The following is a 6,498-nucleotide window of genomic DNA, read 5'->3' on the forward strand; positions in this document are numbered from 1 at the left end:
TGGGCCAACGCGTCCTTGGTCTTTGAGTAATAAATTGGGCAGTGAGAGTTGTCTTCTTGAGGCGAAGAGGTCCACCTCGGCCTCGCTGAAGATCTCCCAGATCCTCTGAACCGTCTGCGGATGGAGCGTCCACTCCCCTGAGGGGTCATTGCTCCTTGATAGCATGTCCAACTCCTCTCAGCGAGCGCAGGTTGGGTTGAGCCCATTCTAAGAAGCACATACCAGAGTGAAGAGACGCTTCGAGGAGAGGCCTCCCTGGCGATTTATGTAGGAAATCACAGACATGTTGTCCGATCGGATTAGCACATGGTGCCCCTTTAGGACTGGCAGGAAGAACTGACAGGCTCGACATACTGCTAGCATTTCCAGGCAGTTGATGTGGAAGCCCTTTTCCGCCTTCGATCAGTGGCCGAAAGTCGGTATGTCCCCACACAGCGCCACCCAACCTGAATTGGAGGTGTCTGTCGTGACAACGGTCCTTCTGAAAACCATCCCCATGGCCACGCCCTGTTCCATCCAGCGGGAGTTCTTCCAGGGGGTCAGGGCCGCTATGCATGGGATGGAACCCATGGTTTCAACCAGCGCTGAAGGAGGCGCATATGCAGCAGACCCAACTGTAGCGCTGGCGATGCTGCCAACATGAGGCCTAGCATCCTTTGAAACGCTTTGAGAGGGCGAGTGGTACCAATCTCGAAGGAGGTCGCCAGCCTCCGTATGGCCAGAGCCCGTTTCGGCGTGACTACAGCTTTCATTTGTCCCAGGCACTCTAGGTGGCTGAGAAGGAGGGTCCTGTGTGATATTAATTCTGTCTTTGACTGGGCCAGAACGAGCCAGTCGTCGAGGTAACTGAGAATGCGGATTTCCATCTGTCTCAGAGGGGAGAGAGTTGCGTCCATGCACTTCGTAAAAGGACAGTCCGAAGGGAAGGACCGTGTATTGATAAGCCACTCCCTCGAAGGCGAATCTCAAGAATCGCCTGTGACGGAGGGCTATCTGGATGTGAAAATATGCATCCTTCAAGTCCAGAGAAAAGAACCAGTCTCCTGAGCGAATTTGCGCAAGTATCTGTTTCAGTGTAATCATCCTGAACGGCCTCTTCATGAGGGCGTGATTCAGGTGTCTGAGATTGAGGATGGGCTGGAGGCCACCATCTCTTTTGGGGATGAGGACGTAACGGCTGTAGAAGCCTGACTCGCTCTGGGCTGGAGGAACCATTTCCACAGCTCCTTTTGCCAGCAAATTCATCACCTCTGAGCGCAGGACGTGAGCGTCCTTGCTTTGCACTGAGGTGGGGACCACGCTGCTGAAGCGCAGGGGTCTTCGAGCAAATTGGAGTGAATATCCTCATTTTATTATCCCCATAACCCACCTCGACACTCCGGGGATGGCCTGCCAGGCCTTGGCCCGCGTGGCAAGGGGTTGAATTAACTCGGGTGACTGGCCGCACGGGGGCAGAACACTTATGAGTAATGGAAGAGGAAGTTTGCTCTCTTTTTGAAAATGTTTGTGTTTTATTTTTTTCCGATATCACAGCGGTTGAATGCTTGGGCGCATGAACGGACCCGTTGTTTGCACAAAACACATTTCCCTCTGTACCCGGAGTTGAACGGGGTGTCAAGAGGTCTAAGAGAGGCTGCTTGAGGGGCAGTCCAGCCGTAGCGAGATCTGACCCCGTCCTCTTCCTGTCTCGCAGATCAGGCGCCGGGTCCAACGCAATCTTGGGTCGGGGGTCCCTGGCTCTTAGGAAGAGGGTAGCGTTTGGCCGAGCAAGAGCGTCCCCACGTCTGCTGCTCCTTAGCGGGCTGAACGGCGGAGGCGGCAAGTGCGGGCTTCCCGGGGACGAGGACGTAACGGCTGTACAAGCCTGACTCGCTCTGGGCTGGAGGAACCATTTCCACAGCTCCTTTTGCCAGCAAATTCATCACCTCTGAGCGCAGGACGTGAGCGTCCTTGCTTTGCACTGAGGTGGGGACCACGCTGCTGAAGCGCAGGGGTCTTCGAGCAAATTGGAGTGAATATCCTCATTTTATTATCCCCATAACCCACCTCGACACTCCGGGGATGGCCTGCCAGGCCTTGGCCCGCGTGACTAGGGGTTGAATTAACTCGGGTGACTGGCCGCACGGGGGCAGAACACGTATGAGTGATGGAAGAGGAAGTTTGCTCTCTTTTTGAAAATATATCGTCCTCTTTTGGAAGGCCGAACAAAGTAGTTTTGCTTTCACAACGAAGCACACAGCGCCATCATGACATGGCGGCGGCAGCAATACTACAGCGAGAATAAAAGTTACGCCTTCTTTCTTTGCGTGAACATTTGGGCGGCGTTATGCAAATCTTCCCAGATAGTGACGTAGGTATGTGGGGGCGTGTTAGAACGAGCCGTTTTAGGTAGGTGGGGCTGACTCTTAACTTTTATAAAGAATATCTCTTTGGATTTGAGACTTAGTCTTTGCAACTTTACAGACCTTCTATATGCACCAAGAGCTTGTAACACTCCAAAGAGAATGGAAAAATTGAAATCGCATCATATGAGACCTTTAATATCACTGGATGGCGTAGGGGAATCGGACCGGAACTGCTGCATCGCTGAAGTGGTGGAGAAGCAGGTCAGCCGTGCTGAGAGGTCCCGATTCCAGCTGTGAAGACGTGTCAACGGCGATCAGCTTGAAGATGTAGACTCGTCGCTGAAGGAGAACAAATCTGAGAATCCTGTGGCGAACACACATTCTGGCGGGCTTTGGCTGATTTTGGGGGGCTTCGTCGCCATAGGCTCGTGCAGCTCCGCTGCCTAGCCATTGGTTCATTTTTTATACACTGAACGAACCAATGGCCGTGCAGTTTCACTGAGTGAATAAAAAGGCTTCAGTTCAGGAGAAAAAAGGCTTTTTTCCCATATGCGTCTAAGCAAGACACAGTACGAGTGTAGTATCGAAAGGGAACCCCCGGTTTCCACAGACTAATTTCAATTCAGATTAATAGTCCAGTACCCCAGAGTGTCCCTCAGCCAGTTTCAGGACGATCTGATGTTGCATTACAAAATAAAAGCCCTCCAAAAACTCAAATATGAGCAGTTTTGTCTTTGATTTTGGATAGCTCTAAAAAGGAAACTCCCTGTTTCCACAGACTAATTTAAATTCAAATTAATTATCCAGTACCCCAGGGTGTCACTCAGCCAGTTTCAGGACGATCTGATGTTGCATTACATAATAAAAGCCCCCAAAAACTCATATTCTACCTGTTCTGCCAGTGATTTTGAATAGCTCTAAAAATGAAACTCTCTGTTTCCACAGACTAATTTCAATTCAGATTGACAGTTCACTACCCCAGGGTGTCACTCAGCTAGTTTCAGGACGATCTGATAAATCCATAAAAGAAGTATCTCACATGGCTCCGGGGGGTGAACAAAGGCCTTCTGTAGCGAATCGATGCGTTTTTGTTTTTATTCATTTTTTGTGAATAAAAATATCCATATTAAAAACGTAATAATCACTTTAATCTAATTTGATATAAGCCAAGAGGAGACTGGTTTTCCTTTGCTAAAGTAAGGAAACTTTGCTTCCTTTGATCCTGTAAACAAACGTTGGTTTTCACGAGACATGCACAACGCTGACCTCATATGTCATGCTCCTGGAACTGCTTCTGTGTACAACTGTTGGCGCAAGGTTTTTTTTTTACTTATTAGAGGTACAGAACGCCACACAGCAACTTTTTGGCATTGCACCAAGCAAAAAATCAATTGAAATCATCACAAAAAGTAAAGATCAAGCGCCTAACAAGGTCTCGGCGTGTTAATTCGAATGGTTTGTTCTCCCCCTTTTTTTTAATAAAAAATATAATAAACTACTTAAAAATGCAAATAACATTGGAGTATCAGCGAAAATTGACATTAAAAAAGTAAAGGCACTTATGCCCATAGAAAATGTAAAGGAACTTATTGCCCATGGAAATAGTTTAACACAGCAACACAAGTTCAATAGCCAGTGAATGGAAGAACAGAGATGTGATCCTTCAAGTACAACCAACTTTAATAACAAACAATCAAGACTGATACATCGGAATAAATAGACAATTTAACATTCATTTTGAATGTGTAAAATCTCAAATTTAAGAGGTCTGGACTTCAAGACAAAAATATTATTAATATCATAACCTGTCCTTTAAAATAGTATAGAACAGGGGTGGCCAACGTTGGCCCTGGAGAGCCACGGTCTTGCAGAGTTTTGCTCCAACCTCGACCCTCTGGTGCTCTTCGGTCACTTTTGACCAAAAAATTTTCTGTTTTGAATTTTTAAAAATCAAATTGAGGGCATGATTTGAGCAGACTAAGTGGTCGTAAAAAAAATAGTCACACCTGTGGTCTTCAGTCAAAAATGACCGACCATAGGAAGTGAATGGGAAATCGACAAAAACACAAAAATTCTCAGAATTTTTGTGTGTACAATCTACAAATCTGACACAATGCAGAAAAAAGTACACAGCAATGACAGGGTGAAAATGTAAAGGAACTTATTGCCCATGGAAATAGTTTAACACAGCAACACAAGTTCAATAGCCAGTGAATGGAAGAACAGAGATGTGATCCTTCAAGTACAACGACCTTTAATAACAAACAATCAAGACCGATACATCGGAATAAATAGACAAATAAATAAATTTAATAGCAAAAAATAAATAGGGAAATCGACAATTCTCAGAATTTTTGTGTGTACAATCTACAAACTTGACACAATGCAGAAAAAAGTACACAGCAATGACAGGGTGAAACTCTAAAACATCAAGAGTGCAAAACCAACACATCCACTCACACACACACTTTTACACACACACACACACACACACACACACACACATATGAACTGGTGTGACTGAAAATCACAAATATGTAAATAAAAGCAATAATTCAACTACAATGCAGTAATAAAGTGGACAGCAAGGAAGGGGTTACACTCTAAAACATCAAGAGCGCAAAACAGACACTCACTCAAACACACACTCACTTACACAAACTCACAGACACACACACAAACATACACAATTATACACACTCAAATGAATTGGTATGGCTATTAACATATAGCCAAAACGAGTCAGAAAACTGAAACAAGAGGTTGAAATCAGATCAAACCCAGAAGGATTAAGCTCTGATGAAACATTTCTGTTCATTTTTGTTACATTTTTATAGAATTTTAATGTTTTGTGTAACAAAATGCTTTCTCTGTGTTCAAGTTTGACTGTAGTAATTATAATTCAAAAACTGACGCTTCAAATCAACATGTCAAACCAAAAAAAAATCTAAACCTTTACAAAAAGTTGAGAATGCCTAAATATATATCCAAACCCACAACTTAATAAAAATAAGTATTTATGTCTAAAAACAATTAGAGAATGTACAGGCCTTTTATATAGAGCTATATAGGAATCTATGGACTAAACCATAGGATTGCAGATGTTTTTCTTATTTTACTCTCACCAGATGGCACTAATCTGGCTTTAAAAATGGGATTTTAAAGGCACTGACTCTATTTTAACATGAAATACTGCATTCATTGAAAAGTAATATAAAAATATATATATATTTAAAACATTTGTATTAGTGCCATGAAATTATCTCAAAATACAAAATAAAAAATATGATTGAACAAACATATATTACATTGATTTTACTTGGGCGAAAAAAACTTAAATTTCAGGTGTCCGGTCACTTTTGACCGTGAAGATCACAAGTGTGACTCCCAAATGAGGAGCACCAGAGGGTTAAAACTCACCTGCCTTTAGCTTTTTAGACCCTAGATCTTGATTAGCTTGTTCAGGTGTGTTTGATTAGGGTTGGAGTTGAACTCTGCAGGACAGTGGGTCCCCAGGAGCAGGGTTGAAGTCCTATGATATAGTGTAACAATAGGATTTTTCCGAAACAAAAATGCAAGTGATCGCGCTGGCGTCTCTTATGTCCTGCAAAGCGCGCTTCAGCTTTCACTCTCCGCACAAATTATTGGATACAGCGCACATTTATCTAGGTTTAACGTTTAAACATTGTTATATGCTTGAACTGTTTTATATGACTCCCAAATGAGGAGCACCAGAGGGTTAAAACTCACCTGCCTTTAGCTTTTTAGACCCTAGATCTTGATTAGCTTGTTCAGGTGTGTTTGATTAGGGTTGGAGTTGAACTCTGCAGGACTGTGGCTCTCCAAGACCGACGTTGGGGTGCCAATAGAACAAATCAAACCTGCAGGAAGAAGAGAAAGAGACACTGGATCACAGACCCACAATCTTAAAAAAACACACACCACACGTGCACTGATATTCAAATCACTAACAAATAACAGTGGTAAAGTGTGGTGGATAATACAAGTCACTCTACACCATTATCTCAATGTCCATGCAGTGCAGAACACCTCATGCCACCATGCAATGAAGGAAGGGGAAGACCCAAATGACCCCCGAGCAGAAACACTCCCACACAGGCTGGCTTCTGAAACACACAACAACAACAAAAAA

This window comes from Sinocyclocheilus anshuiensis, unplaced genomic scaffold, assembly GCF_001515605.1.
Source record: "Sinocyclocheilus anshuiensis isolate Anshui unplaced genomic scaffold, SAMN03320099.WGS_v1.1 scaffold404, whole genome shotgun sequence".
NCBI classification, from domain to species: Eukaryota; Metazoa; Chordata; class Actinopteri; order Cypriniformes; family Cyprinidae; genus Sinocyclocheilus; species Sinocyclocheilus anshuiensis.